The following is a 14047-nucleotide window of genomic DNA, read 5'->3' on the forward strand; positions in this document are numbered from 1 at the left end:
ATAAAACTTCAGAGGAAGGCTGTTCCTTCCAGGAAGAGAATTCTGGATTCTAAGCTCAATCTACAGATTCTCTTCCCCTAAATAAAAGTGACCTAGGATACAAGCTCAGATGAGAAGCCAGCTTTTCCAGGGAGAAGGACACCAGAGCAGTGATCATGTTGTCCTGACTCTGCCCCAAGCTCCATTAGTCCAACCAAAGGTCTCACACCCCCAGTGGCCCTGGTAGGCAAAACTTACTCTTAATGACCATGTCAGGAAACTCAAAACCACTGGAGAAGGAGGAGACTGAGTGCTCTCTTCAGGTGACAGCTTCCCTGATTCTCCTGACCCCTTGCTGGCTAATGACTCCCCCACAGCAGACAGGTTACCCAGGTTGCTATGCACTTAATTCGTTTCTCATCTGTTTCTTCCCAATTTAGGATGTAGATCTATGAGGGCACACGTGTTTGTATTTTATTTACTCTTGAGTCTTTGCACCCAGAACAGTAGCAAATATGTCCTCCTAACTGTGGTAGGGTGACCTTCAAAGCACTTAGTTGGAGGGGAATTTGCCTGCAGGTGGAGAAGTGAACCAACCAAACACTTGTGGGTTTTGGGTGTAAAGTAAGTGTCTTCACTACTCATTCTATCAAACCACTGGGAACTGACTTCTGCTTCACTTGAAATCCTTGGTCGTGGGATTTTTTTTTTTTTTGGGGGGGAGGTGCTGCTTTTACTCTGCATTTTATAGTCTTTTTTTTATGGTGGGGAGGGGGTGTGGGAAGCACCCACCCTTTCTGAGGTTGGAACTCAGAACGTTCAGATGATGAGATGCTGCAGGCTGCACCAAGAAGGCAGGCCAGCGGGGCAGTTCACAAAGTATCCCATTCTCCTATCACCACTGCTTTACCAATCTCCAGCCTTTAAAGATAGTCACAGCATGTCAGCCAATGCTGCAGCTGAAGGAGTCTCCACTGTCACGGAGTTCCTGCCTCCCCACAGGTCACCAGCCACCGGGGGCCACAGCCGAGGGCACGCGACCTTTGCCATTCTTGTCCTGCTTGTGACACAAGTCACCTGTCCCTCGGGGTCTAATTCAATCTCAGACCTCCCAAAATTCCCTCTGCTTTTTTTTTCTTTTCTTTTCCTTTTTGTACCAGGGATTGAACCCAGGGGACCTTAACCACTGAGCCTCAGTCCCAGTTCCAGCCCTTTTTATTTCTGTTCTGAGTTTGGCTAAGTTGTTTAGGGCCTGATTAAATTGCTGAGGCTGATTTTGAACTTGCTCCCTCAGCCTCCCCAGGGGCTCAGCAACATTGCACCTGGCTTCTCTGGTTTTTAATGGTCGCATTTAGATCATTTACATTTAACGCTACTACTAACAAATTCGTATGTAGACCTACTATGTAATAATTTATTAGTTTGTTCCTTTATTTTTATTCTATGTTTCTCTTCCTGCTTTTTATTTTTTTTATTTTAGGCTTATTTTAACGTTGTGAGGGGTCTCGGACCTGCCATATGTGGGTAAAACGTCTAAATATTCTTAAAATAAACATCTTGCCATTTAGGTTGGATACAGAAACTTCATCACCATTTAACCCCTTTACCTGACCCCTTGTGTTATCTATGTAGTACATCTAGATACAATTAATCTCCTTCAGACAATATTACAACTTCTGCTTTTAATCACCAAAAACACTTTAACCCACAGCAGAATAAAAAACAAACAAACAAACAAACAAAAAAAACCCCCAAAACATTGCATTTCCCCAGGTATTTCTTATTTCTGCTGCTGTTCCTTCATTGGTGTGTTCTAAGCGTCCAAATGACCACTGCGTCCACCTTTTTGATGTTTCCTTGTTGTTTTCAGAAGATAGAGAAGTCAGTCATCTGGGGAACCCAGGTCCAAATAGAAAAGCTGCGGAATGCGGCCAGCGACCCCACCACCGATCAGCACGGTCCCTTTTGTCCTCCCCGGAGGGTGGCTTAAGGACAGGGAACTCAGTGCCCCTAGCCAAGGTCCAGGGCAGGGCTGGGGCCAGTGTGGTCTTCTAGGAAAGGAGAAAGGGCGGTGGGAAACCCCTGGCGTTGACGGCGGAGAGCAGGTAAGTGCTGCCTGTTTCGCGGTTAGAGCACGTTCTCGGGAACCCTGCTGGCATTATGCGAAGAATTGTCCAAAATTGACCAAAACTTCCTCCGGAGCCAAGTGGAGGATGCGGGCGTCGATCCCGCTACCTCTCGCATGCTAAGCGAGCGCTCTACCATTTGAGCTAATCCCCCGGCTACCGGGAGCCCGGCGCCTCGGTTTATCTGGGAGAAGACGCGGTGGTCCACGCCCTGCTATCCCTGCTATCCCCCCGCGACCGTCAAGGCCGTCCCGCGAGCTCAGACTCCACCGAGACCGACTGGAGACGGCCCAAGCTGGAGCCGGCCGGCCCTCTGGGTCCCCAGGGAGGGAGACCTGGTACCTGCCACCCCGAGGATCGCCGGAAAGGCGCGCCCGCCCACCTGGGGTCCGAGGGCGGCGCACGGCTCCAGGGCGGGCGTGGGGACCGCAGCTCCACACGACCCCTCCTCTCCTCTCCTCTCGGGCTGAGGTTGGGTGCTGGACACGTGCGCTCACTATGTAACTGACGAGCGAGCCTGCGGGTTCAGGGTGCACCGCCTGCAGCTTTGCCCTACGCCTAACCCAGGGATGACCGGTCCCGCTGATGAGACGGCACTGCTCCAGCTTCCGTGGGTAGTGGACAAAGTCCGCTCGGCCTCCGTGCTGCACCCGAGAGCTCCCGAGCTTATTCCCGCGGCTGCCTGAAGTTTGGGTCCTCTGACCACACCTCCCACTCCCTCCTCCACCCCACCCGCCCCCAGTTCTGGAAACCTCCATCCTACGCTCTGCTCCCGTGCGCCTTTCAGATCCCACCTGTGAGGGAGATGGGTGCCCTTTGACTCTCTGTGACCTGGAGGTCCATCTGTGTCGTTGCAAATGACAGGGATTCCTCATTTTAAAGGCTGTATGGACTCCGTGCGTATCTCTACCACATTGTCCTGGTGCACCCATCCGTCGATGGACACGTGGGTTGATTCCGTGCCTTGGTTGTTGGGAATAACGCTGCGGTGAACCCGAGGGCGACGTCTCCTGACCTGCCGGTGTCCCTCCTCCTAGGTACATGCCCAGCAGGGGGCGTGCTTGAGCATATGGTAATTCTATTTTTAACTTTGAAAGAAATTGCTGGACTGTTTTCCATTTTGGTTGTGCCAATTTACATTTCCACCAAAGGTGTACAAGAATCCACTTTTCTCCATAGTGGGCAACATGTATTTTTAAAACAAATCTTTTTTTTAATGATAACCTTTCAATCAGGTGTGAGGTGATATCTGGTGGCTTGGGTTTGCATTCCCCGATGATTAGTGATGTTGAACAGAGTTTCACATGCCTCTTGGCCACTTGTCTTCTTTTGAGAAATGTCTGTCCAGATACTTTGTCCATTTTAAAACCATGTTATTTGTTTACTTGTTGTTGAGTTGTTTGAGTTTCTTATACATTTTGGATATTAACACCTTATCCGATGTGTGGATCATAAATTTTTTCCCCCGTTCAGTGGGTCATCTCCTCATTCTGTTAATTATTTCCTTTGTTGTGCAGAAGCTTGGAGTTTGATGTAATCCTACTTATTTATTTTTGCTTTTGTTGCCTAAACTTTTGAAGTCCTATTAAAAAACTCATTGCCCAGAGTAACGTCATGGAGTGTTTCTCCTGTGTTTTCTTCTAGAAGTTTAACAGTTTCCAGTCTTATATTTCTGTCTTCAATCCATTTGGGTTTTTCACGTGGCGTGATACTGGGGTCCAATTTCATTCTTCTGCTGGTGATATTCAGTTGTTCCAGCACCATTTACTAAAGACAATGTTCTTCCCCACTGTGTGTTACTGGCACCTTTGTCAAAAATAAGTTGACTGTAAATTATAAGATCAACTGCTGGCCTCTGGATGCTGTTCTGTTGGTCTGTGTGTTTGTATTTCCATGCCCAACACCATACAGTTTTGATTACTATAACTTTGTAGAATATTTTGATGTCAAGTACTGTGAGGTCTCCAGTTTTGTTCTTTTTTGCAGAGGCTTGCTTTGGTTATTTGGGGGCCTTTTGTTTGCTTCCATATGAACTTTAAGATGTTTTTATTTCTATAAGACATGAAATTGGAATTTTGAGAGATTGCACTGGATATATACATCACTTTGAGTAATATTGGCATTCTAACACACCTGTGTCTTCAGTTTTTTCATTAATGTTTTTTATTTTCAGTGTGCAGCTTTTTTCCCCTTTCTTTCTTGGTTGAATTTATTTCTAAGTTTTTAACTTTTTTGCAGCTATTGTAAATGGGATTTAAAAATGCTTTTGCAAGTATTTTGGTTGTTAGTGGACACAGATGCTACTCATTTCTCTGTGTTGATTTTGTATCCTGAAACTTTACTAAATTCATTTATACTAACAGTATGTATATATATATATATATATATATATATATATATATATATATATATATATATTTTTAATTCTTCAGGGCTTTCTGTGTGCTCAGGTGATCTGTAAACAGGGTCAATTCAACCTCTCCCTTTCCAGTTTGGGTGGCTTTTATTTTCCCTCTTGTCTTCTTGCTTTTGCTGTTCTTTTGGTACCTGATACTATGCTGAATAGAAATGGCCAGACCGGGCATGGGTTCACTTTTCCTGGGCGCTTAAGCATGCTGGTAGATGTGGGCAGGCCATTTAAAGCCTATACTGTATTGCAGTACATTTATTATGTTCCTAAGTTGCTGAGAGTTTTCAGGATGTTGAATTTTATCAAATGCTCTTCTGCATCTATTGAGATGATCATATGGATTTCCCCTTAATTTTATTAATGTATGCATCCCATTTATTCATTTGTATATTCGAACTATCCTTGAATCCTTGGGATAGATCCCATTTGGTCATGGGGAGTGGCCCTTTTACTGTGTTATTGAATTTGAGTTGCTGGTAGGTATCTTGTTTTTATTAATTAATTTATTTTAATTAGGTATATATGACAGCAGAATGCATTTTGGTCAATTGTACATAATTGCATCACAACTTTTCATTTGAGTTGCATTTATCTTGTGGATTCTTGCATCTGTGTTCATCAGGGGTGTTGGGTTGTAATTCTTTTTTTCTTGAAATGCTCTTGTCTGGCTTTAGTATCAGGGTGATGCTGGCCTCATAAAATTTTTTTTGAAGAATTTGAGCAGGATTTAGTTTTTAAAATATTTTGTAGGTTTTAGCAGTGAAGCTATCACTGGGATTTTCATGGATAGAAGACTTTTTATTAATGATTTAATCTCCCTGTTATTAGTCTTTCAGATTTTCTATTTCTTCATGATTGGGTCTTAGTATGTCTCCAGGAATTTATCCTGTTCTTTCAGATTATCCAATTTGTTGGCTATGTAGTGATCTCTCATGATTCCTTGTGTTTTCATGGCATCGGCTGTAATGTCCCCTCTTTCATTTCTGACATCTTTTTCTTTTTTCTTAGTCTAGCTAAAGACTTGCTGATTTTGTTCATCTCTTCAACAAACCAACACTTCAACAAACCAACTCTTAGTTTGATTTCTAATTTTTTTTTTAATTTTCTTTTTGATTTATTTGTGTTCTGATCTTTATTATTTTCCCTCTTCTTTTTTAAAAAATAATTTTTAACTGATACATAAAAACCTTGAAAATTGTACATATTAGTGGAGTAACAACTGATGTTTTAACAAATGTCTGCATTGTGCAATATTTAAGTCAGGTTAAGCATATCATCTCTTTGATCATTTATTTACAAAGAAAACTCTCATAGTCCTTTCTTTGAGCTTTGTGAATGTGGGGTCACGACTGTTATCTACAGTCACCCTGCTGTGCATGCTAGAGCCTCTTGCTCCTCATGTGACTTAACCTGGCCGTCCACCTTTCTCCCTCCTCCTTCCTCCTGACTCTTTCAGTATTTGGTAACCGTTGTTATTTTCTTATTTCTACCAAGTGTGGGCTTAGTTTGTTCTTTCTTTTCTAGTTCTTTGAGGTGTAATGTTAGGCTATTTCTTTAAGATCTCTCTTTACTGATGTAGGCACTTTCTGCTATATACTTCTTTCTTAGAAGTATATAAGTTTTGGTATCCCACAAGTTTTGGTTTGTTGTATTTCCATTTTCATTTGTCTCAAGATATCTCAAAAATTCTCTTATTTCTTTTTTGACCCTTTGGTTTTTCAGGATCATGACATGAATTTCAACGTGTTTGTAGAATTTTTAAAATCTCTCCCATTGTTGACTTCTAGTTTTATACCATTGTGGTAGGAAAAGATAATTGGCATGAATGCAGTCTTTTAAAATTTGTTAAGACTTGTTTTGTAGCCTGACACATAATTTATTCTGAAGTTCATTGTGTGGTTGGGAAGAAGATTTTTTTTTGTGTGTGTGTGCTGGGGATTGAACCCAGGGCCTTGTGCATGCAAGGCAGGGACTCTACCAACTGAGCTATACCTCCAGCTCAAGAATACGTGTTTTGATGCTGTTGAACAAAACATTCTGTAAGTCTTTCAGGTCCATTCGATGGAGTAGTTCAAGTTCAATATTTCCTCATTGATTTTCTCTCTAGATGATCTGTCCTTTGATGAAAGTGGGGTACTAAAGTCCCTACTGTGTCTGAATTGCTGTTAGAGTCTGTAAACAAGTCAAAAATAACACCTGGCATTTTGCCAGGGGAATGTTAGAGTTCCTAAACAAGTCTGGATGGTGCCTGGCAAAATGCCAGAGGGAGTGGTTTGAAAAGTAACAAAAGAGAGCCATTAAGTGTAGAGATTCCTTATTGGTTGACTGATGTATCTAGTTTATGCTAATTAGATAAGCTGTGTGGAATGTATAAATACTGCTCATGTCCTGCAATAAATGGCTCCTACTCCTGCTGTATCAACGTACACAAGTTATTCGTCCCCCCCCCTGATTATTTTGCAGCCAGCCGGCCTTCAACAAATTGCAGTCTATCTTCCCCTTCTGATCAATTAATATTTTCTTCCTATATTTAGGTACACCAGTGTTTTATGGATTACACATAGATTCACATATAGAATTACAATTGTTGTACCCTATTGATAAACTAATTTGCTTACCATTGTTTGTCTGTTTTGTAGTTTTGATTTAAAGTATGCTGCCGCAGTCCAGCTGCAGCAAACTAGCCGGGGGGTGACAATTTGTGTAGATTGATACAGCAGGAATGGGAGCCGTTTATTGTAGGACAACAGAGGTATTTATACATTCCACACAGCTTATCTTAATTAGCATAAACTAGATACATGAGTCAACCAATAAGAAATCTCCACACTTAATGGCTCGCTGGTGTTACTTCACAAACCACTCCCTCTGGCATTTTGCCAGGCGCCATCCAGACTTGTTTACAGACTCTAACAGTATGCTTTGTCTGATGTGAGTTTATCTACTTTCTTTTGGTTTCCAATTCCATGGAGGACCATTTTCAATCTCTTCACTTCCAGTCCATGTGTATCCTTGAAGGTGAGGTGAGTCTCTGATAGGTAGCATGTAGTTGGCTCTTGATGTCTCTCCTCTTCCTCCTCCTTTGGAGATCCCATCCACTTACACTGAGGTGATGAATGATGGGTAAAGATGTATGACTGCCATTTTTTAAAACCTCTTCTGGTCATCTTGTGCTTGTTCCTTTCTTCCTCACCTGCTGTTTTTCTTTTTGAATTTTTGTGATGGTGCTTTTATTCCCTTTCCTTTATCTTCTGCATATTCACTATAAGCTTTTGCTTTGTAGTTACCCTGAGGTTTCCATAAAATGTCACATTGTTATAATAGACTCTTTTGACTTTCAATCCTCATTCATGTGTATCATGTGGAAGTCATAAGATAAACCATATGAAAAAATAGCAAAAAACTACAAATGTAGTGCAGAAAGGGGTTTAGAAGGTAAGAGCATGTCAACATGGAGGAATAAAAGTGGATGTAGATGAGGAAGCAACACAGGGTGGAGAGAACACGCATGCACAGGAGTCCCTTCATGCATGTTGGAGCAGGATGCCTGTTTAGTTGGGGTGGGTGTGTATGTGGTTGTGTTACTGGTGGGTTGTTCAGTGGGGTCCAGTTTCTTGGCACTGGAAAGTAAGAATTGAACAAGAAATATAGAAGTAACAGGCAGAGCATAGATTTACTGAAAGTGAAAGTAACACTGTTAGAGGAGTGGGCCCAGCCAGAGTGGCTCAAGGCCTCCCTCTGGGTGAGCCTTGACTCATGCTAAGCTGTGCCTCTGTCTCTGCACAGGGACCAATGGAAGACCTTGATTCCATTATTTACTTTATTTTTGCCTAATTGGAATCCAGAACCTATGGCAGGAGTTGTGGTGGTGATAAGCCCTCAGTGGAGGGAGTTAGCTATGGTGATTGGTCTATCATGAACAGGGACATGGTGACTCATCTCTCCTGTATTCCTGGCATTTTTCTTGTACCTTGTCATCTTGATGTCTCTAAACTCCTGTCGGTTGTAAAATGCCTACCAAGGGAAATGGTATCTAAAATCCTAGCCACTTGGAGACATGTCGGGTACAGCATTTGGAAGATGAAGAATCTTGAAAAAATTCCAGTGGAGTTTTTTGGGTCTTCTAGGTATAGAATCAAATCGTCAGCAAATAGTGCTAATGGCGCTCCCGGCGCCATCTTTACAACACTCCTGAGCTCCGGGAAGATAAGTGCTCCAGGCGCCATCTTTACCAACAAATTTAAGTTCTTTTTTTCCTATGTGTATCCCTTTAATTTCTTTCAGCTGTCTAATTGCTTTGGGCAGTGTTTCAAGAACTGCGTTGAATAGAAGTGGTGAAAGAGAGCATCCCTGTCTTGTTCCAGTTTTTAGAGGGAATGCCTTCAATTATTCTCTGTTTAGAATGATGTTGGCCTGGGGCTTAGTGTAGATATGTAAGGGTAAAAGAAATTGAAGTTAAAGCGTAAAAGTTAAAGGTTAAAAGACTGGGTGTTGTAAAAGTTTCTAAGCTGCAAGGTCTGAGTTAAAATGTAAAGGATTAGGTATTGTTAGGTTTCTATGCTACCTGCAAAACCTGAAATTTCTGTAGCTGTTAAGACAATGCTTAGAACAGCCCAGTAAATATTTCCCCTGGCTGTTTGGTTATTTAATAACTGAAGGGCTCTGTGTAACTGGTCACGTAGTCCTCTAGGCCCTAAAACCAATCAGTTTGAATGTGTACCCCGTTTAGAAATGACCTATCACTCCAGCCTGATCTGTTCCTGCCAATGAATGAACTAATCATGTTTAGGAGTTGTTGTTCGATTTTCCCGCGCCTCATGATGATTTGTTCTGATGTATACAAAGCCCTCCGCCCTCCCCAAAAAGTGTACTTAAGCAGTGCTCAGCCCCTGCTCGGGGCTCTGGGCTGCTTTCCCTTCTTGAGTGGGCACGGAGCCCCAGCATGCTGGTTCAATAAATCCCCCTTCTGCCAATTGCATGAGTGGTCACTTGGTGGTCTCTTTCTCCGATGTTTCGCGGGACCCTTACATTTGGTGCATTGGCCGGGAAAAGCGCATCGCCGGAAAAGGAGACCTCCAACGGACTCCTTTAGGGGGTAAGTAAGGCGCCTCTTCCTCTTCTTCTTCCTCCTCTTCTTCTCCTCCTTCTTGTTTTTCCTTTGCGATCGCTTAGAGCTTTTTGGTTTTTGGCTCGGTGGAGAGCGTAAGTTCTCAGAGCTTTTTGGTTCAGGTTTGGTTTTTGGCTTGGATTGGTTTGGTTGGGTTGGCAGCGTGGCCGTCAGCGGAGAGTGTAAATTCTCCCTGGCAGTGGTGACAGACGTGTCCTAATCCACAGGCCACTCCTCTTAAAGGACGCCTTAGAGGATTCGGGGGGGGGGCGAAAGTGCCCCCAGTTGGTAGAGGGACAAGAGTGCCCTCGTTTGTACTCTGCTGCCAACCTGTTTGGTTTCACCGGCAATTCCTTTTCTCAGGTTGAATTCACTGCCTGTCTTTAATCTTTGCTTCTAAACTTGTGTTAAACGTTTACATTTACTGTGTGTCGTGTTTGTGTCACATTTGTATTGTCCTGTCCCTGTCTTTGTTTGAGTAACTCCCAGTATGGGACAAAGCCATTCCATGCCTCTGTCCCTGACCCTTGATCATTGGGCGGATGTCCGCTCAAGGGCCCAGAATCTTTCTTTTTCAGTGAAACGCCGGACCTGGCAGACACTCTGCACTTCAGAATGGCCCACCTTCGGAGTTGAATGGCCCCCAGGAGGGCCCTTCCACCTCCCTCTAATCTGCGAAGTCAGAGATATTGTTTTTCAGCCGGGGTAGCGTGGCCATCCAGACCAGCAGCCATATATTTTAACCTGGCTGGACCTCTGTGAATTTCCTCCCATATGGGTGAAGCCTTTCCTGGTCCCTGCCTCCACTCCGACCCCTTCCCCCAAGATCCTATCACTCAATCCTTCTGCTCCTCCCCTCTTCCCCTCCATTCTCCCTGAGTCACAAGATTGTAGATCTTGGGGTTGTGAAGGAACGGGAGCTGCATGATGATCTTTGTGTGTCATTTTGTCTGTGTCTCTGTTAAGTGTGATGGCATTGTTTTACTTTGGACCGATGCAGAGTCCCAAATTCCAAACGGCCTTAGATGTGTGGAAGTAACTTTAGCTAAATTTTAACCTAATGCTTCTCCTGTGAGGGACCAAAAGTCAATAGAACCGCCAGCTTTTCTGTTCTCACCTTTTACACCTTTCTTAGCTGTGTTTTAAAGAACTTTGATAAACTTTACCCTCCTTTGTTGAGCGAGATTAGGGAAGCAGTGTTTTCTTTTCTTCCCGTAGTTGGCTTGAGCACGCCCACTGCAGAGGGAAATGCCTGGGGTCTAAAAACTTTGATATCTCGCTTAAACTTTTCTCAAACTCGAAACAACTGCAAGCAGAAGATGAACTTTTTGGGAAGCTGACTACTGAAAAGTTAGGAGATGTGAGAAATGCCTAGTGCCTGGGGTCAAACCAGGCCAGAGGAACTAATCCTATAAGTAAAAGGTGGAACTAAGGGGCTCCCAGCAGCTACCAAAGCCATTTTGCTTTGGGGAGTCTCCTCCTTCCTTACCTGCACTTTAGGGATTACTCCACCTCTGTTTGCTTAACTAATGAGACAATAAATGCAGTAATGTGTTGAAGTTATAGATTGTTTCTTGGGGATAATCTTGGCTAAATGTGTATCTAAAAGATAATTTTTTTTTTATTGTAACAGTTTGGTATCTGAATGGGTTTCTAAAGCATTGCACTATCTTCCAGTTAAAAGTTGGGTTTAAGCAATTGTTTAGTTTGATTTCAGATAGTTCATGCTAGAAAACTTAAATACTTAGGGTAAAAAAATTAGAAAGTTTCAATTTTGAACTGGGTAGCCTGAGAAAATTCCACTAGGTATTCCAGTGCATTAACTTGGGCGAAGATAATAAATTATGATATGATATCTGTTCCCCTCAGTGTGTAAGATTCAGAAAAAAAAGGGGGTGCTAAATTAAAACATTGGTCTGGCTTATTGAAATGACATTAATTAGCAACAGTCTTGGAAATTTTTAAGGCTTGATTTTGGATGTACATGATAAAACTTAATACTACTTTAGGAACTTCAGAACAAAGGAAGCAGCTTAATGATCCTGAGGAAATTTCCTCTGATGGTGGCCTTTATATTACCAGAAAAAGATCCTATTTTCAGTTTTGTGTGGGCAAGTGTTTCTAATGTAAAGAGATATAAAGATATAAAATTTTGAGAATTGTATCTTAAACCTGAAAATTATGACTTATAGCTAAAATGCCTTAGGCATGAGGTTTCTGCTCAGAATTCCAGTTTTCCCAGTTCCTTCCAGACCTCAGCCAGGACTTAAGCTGATATGCAAATAGAAGAAGCTTGGGGCACTCAGCAGGAGACAGATTTCAGGCCCAAGGAAAAAAAAAAAGGTTAAAGTGTCTTTTTACCTGAACTCAAACTAGACCCCAACCAAAAAGTAAATTATATGGTATTTATTAATTACTGGCCAGTCATCTTTTTTAGGACTCTTGCTTTTTCTTAGATTCTGTATTTTTTTTTGGAGCTCATGATTTTAATCCCACAGACGGGTTAATGTTTTCTGATCAGTGCCGCAGTCTGGCTGGGCACAAATCACGAGCCACTGAAGCAGGAACAAACTTTATTTTTAAACTGTAGGAAAACACTTCACACAGCTCCCGGGGAATCGTCCTGAACGCCACGAGGCTTGTCCAGGAACCCCCCGCTGGAAATATCTCTCCCGGAAATCCCTCCTCCTGCACTTCCCCAACCAATGGGAACTCTCGGGGAATCCCCGGAAATCCCCACGAGAACTCCAAAATAGTGCGAGAACTCAAAAGTTGCGGCAGAGGCGGATAGTAATGCCTCGCCTGTCAATCAATACTGTTGGCAAAATGCCAGGGGCCATACAGACTCAGCCGTGGCTCTCAGCAGATCAGTCCTATTTCTGATCAACTGTGGAGTTTTTAAACATTGCAATGGAGATTTCACCTGAAAAAGCTACTAGGGTGTTACACTTGTGTTATGTGTTGTATGTCGGTATGTCTGTATGTGTGTATGTCCATATATCCTGCAGTGATATGACAATTAACAGATGAGGAGCGCTCATAAAAAAATTTAAAAATGGATCCAAATATCTTTGATTCACGTGATTCAAATGGTTCAATTTAAATTAGATAAACATATAAAAGTAAAGATGTCTTGCTGAGAGCCACGGCTGAGTCTGTATGGCCCCTGGCATTTTGCCTAGCTGTCTCCCTGCAAAATTCTTCATTGGCAACCTTCCATAACAAATATTGTCCTCCATTTAGCACAGATTTACACATACTAGCCCAATCTGCTGGCGTCATGTCCAAGTTGGTAATGGATTCGACCATGCTTACAGTGAACGGTGCTTGAGGACCATAGGTTGTTACAGCCTCCTTTAACTGCTTCACTGTTTTGAAATCTAAAGCACGGTGAATTCGCTGCCCTCCTGCCTGCTCAAGTACAGGGCATGCTAATCTTTGAGGTCCTGTCTCAGGATCCCATCTATCAACTACGGGGTTTGAGGGCCACTCAGCTATCTCCATAGGGGGAGCTGTTGGTTGAATTACGCCCTCTGATGATAGAACGGTGTTAGTAGCAGCCTCCTGTTGTAGCTTTTTCCCTAATAGCTGTTTCTCCTCTAAGCTTTCTTCCTTTAAATTTTCTTCCTCTGTCTGACTAGCTTGAGAGACCTTCTCTTTTGCTTGATCTAAAATGTCTTTCTCCATGGTCTGAACCTCTAACAATTTACTTAACACTCTTTCAGTTTGTTTTTTACTAATTTCTAATCTGTTATAAAGATAACGCAACCCAATAAGATAACACAAAACAAAACCGAAACAGAATGAAACAAAAACGGAACAAAAAATTGTTGTATCAATTTTCCTATTTTCTTGATATGTGCATTTGTGGTCTATTTCTATCTCTTCCTCAGGGGTGAACAACTTCAAACCTTGAGCCAACCATTTTTCCCAATCTGCCTGAGAAAATTCTAGGGATAGGCAGCTTGAAACAAACACAAAACAAATCAAAACAAGAACACATTGTTTTTTAAAATGGTCACCGATTCTCTCACCTTCCCTTAGGGGCAAGTAATTTCACTTACCCCGAAGCTTCAGACGTTCCCCGTACGGGCCACCAAATGCCGCAGTCTGGCTGGGCACAAATCACGAGCCACTGAAGCAGGAACAAACTTTATTTTTAAACTGCAGGAAAACACTTCACACAGCTCCCGGGGAATCCTCCCAAACGCGCCACGAGGCTTGTCCAGGAACCCCCAGCCGGAAATATCTCTCCCGGAAATCCCTCCTCCTGCACTTCCCCAACCAATGGGAACTCTCGGGGAATCCCCGGAAATCCCCACGAGAACTCCAAAATAGTGTGAGAACTCAAAAGTTGCGGCAGAGGCGGATAGTAATGCCTCGCCTGTCAATCAATACTGTTGGCAAAATGCCAGGGGCCATACA

At 42.9% G+C, this 14047-nt stretch overlaps 1 non-coding gene across 1 annotated transcript; it reads right to left on the minus strand.

Moving 5' to 3' along the window:
- Window positions 1-2186: 2186 nt before the first annotated feature.
- Window positions 2187-2259, minus strand: Trnaa-agc (transfer RNA alanine (anticodon AGC)). The gene has a single exon. It is a non-coding gene; the product is annotated as a tRNA-Ala (tRNA).
- Window positions 2260-14047: the final 11788 nt, after the last annotated feature.

The sequence above is a fragment of the Marmota flaviventris genome, chromosome 6 (assembly GCF_047511675.1).
Source record: "Marmota flaviventris isolate mMarFla1 chromosome 6, mMarFla1.hap1, whole genome shotgun sequence".
In the NCBI taxonomy this organism is placed as follows: domain Eukaryota; kingdom Metazoa; phylum Chordata; class Mammalia; order Rodentia; family Sciuridae; genus Marmota; species Marmota flaviventris.